A 1,833-nucleotide genomic window follows, 5' to 3' on the forward strand; every position below is an offset into this window, starting at 1 on the left:
GCTCTCAACTCTTTTTTATTAGAAGGAGTTCTTAAATTTAGAATATTTTCAATTCGTTTGGGAGAAATGAACCCCAAACATTCTACTTTAGGGAGACACCACTGAACCTTATCCTTTGAAATTTTATGCCCTCTTTTGTGCAATTCCAAAATAAGGTACTTACTATCTTCCTGACATGCTTCTGCATCTGTTGAAGCCAAGAGTAGATCATCTACGTATTTGATTAATTTGCTGTTTTAAAATGTTATATTATCTGTGTCTTGGCTCAAATTTTGTACAAACAAACTCGGGCTTTCCATGTAACCCTGTGACAGATGACTCCATGTATCTGGGTGCCCTTCCAGGTGAAAGCAAAGATATGCTTGGAGTTCTCATGTATGGGAATGGGAAAAAATAGCTGAGCACAAATACACTACTGTAAAGTATGTAGCTGTGTTAGGAATAAATGAAATAATCATATATATGTTGGAAACTATGGAGTGTCTCTTTATAACATGTGTGTTCATAGCCCTTAGATTTTGTATGAACCAAAGAGGTGCTTGCCATTGAAGAGATCAATGAATTGGGCTTGGAACTTTAATAAATGAGAAAAAAGAACAAATTTAAAATCCCCAGATAAATACTAAATTGGAAATCCTAAAAATTAGAGGAGATATTAATAAAATTGAAAGTAAAGAACTATTGAATTAATAAATAAGACTAGGAGCCAGTACTTTAAAAAAAAAACAAATAAACTAGACAAAGTACTGGTTAATCTAATAAAAAAAGAAAGAATAGAATCAAATTAACAGTATCAAAAATGAAAAGGGTGATATGAAGAGCAAATTAAGGTAATTGTTAAGAACTATTTTGTCCAATTATATGGGAATAAAGGTGAAATGGGTGAATATTCACAAAAATATAAATTGCCTAAATTAACAAAAGAGGAAATAGAATACTTAAATAATCCCAGTTATTATACATGTTATACAAGAATATTCATAGCTGTGCTCTTTGTGGTGGCAAAAAATTAGAAAATGAGGGGATGCCCTCTAATTGGGGAATGACTGAACAAATTGTGGTATATATTGGTGGTGGAATACTATTGTGCTCAAAGGAATAATGAACTGGAGGAATTTAATGTGAACTGTAATGACCTCCAGGAATTGATGCAGAGTGAAAGGAGCAGAAACAGGAGGACATTATATACAAAGACTGATACACTGTGGTAATTTCAAATGTAATGGACTTCTCCATTAGTGGAGATGCAGTGATCCAGAACAATTCAGAAGGATTTATGAGAAAGAACACTATACACATTCAGAGGAAAAACTGTGGGAATAAAAACACAGAAGAAAAATAACTGCTTGATCACATGGGTAGATGGGGATATGACTGGGGATATAGACTCTAAATGATCACCCTAGTGCAAACATCAACAACATGGAAATAAGTTTTGATCAAGGATCCTAGTGGAATTGTGTATCAGCTATGGGAAGAGGTGAGAGGAGGCGAGGGAAAGAATATGATTCTTGTAACCAAAAGAAAATGCTCTAAATTGACTAATTAAATAAAATTTTCAAAAAAAATAATCCCATCTCAAAAAAAAGATATTGAAGAATTCATCAAGGAAATCCCTAAGAAAAAAATCCATGGGGCCAATTGGATTCACAAGTGAATTCTATCAAATATTGAAGAAACAATTTATCCCAATACTATACAAATTATTTGACAAAATAAGCAAAGGAGTCTTACCAAATTCTTTTTATGACACAAATATGGTACTGATTCCAATGCCAGTCAGACCAAAAACAGAGAAAGAAAACTATAGACAAATCACCTCAGAGAGTGGGG

The sequence above is a fragment of the Monodelphis domestica genome, chromosome 4 (genome assembly GCF_027887165.1).
Source record: "Monodelphis domestica isolate mMonDom1 chromosome 4, mMonDom1.pri, whole genome shotgun sequence".
NCBI classification, from domain to species: domain Eukaryota; kingdom Metazoa; phylum Chordata; class Mammalia; order Didelphimorphia; family Didelphidae; genus Monodelphis; species Monodelphis domestica.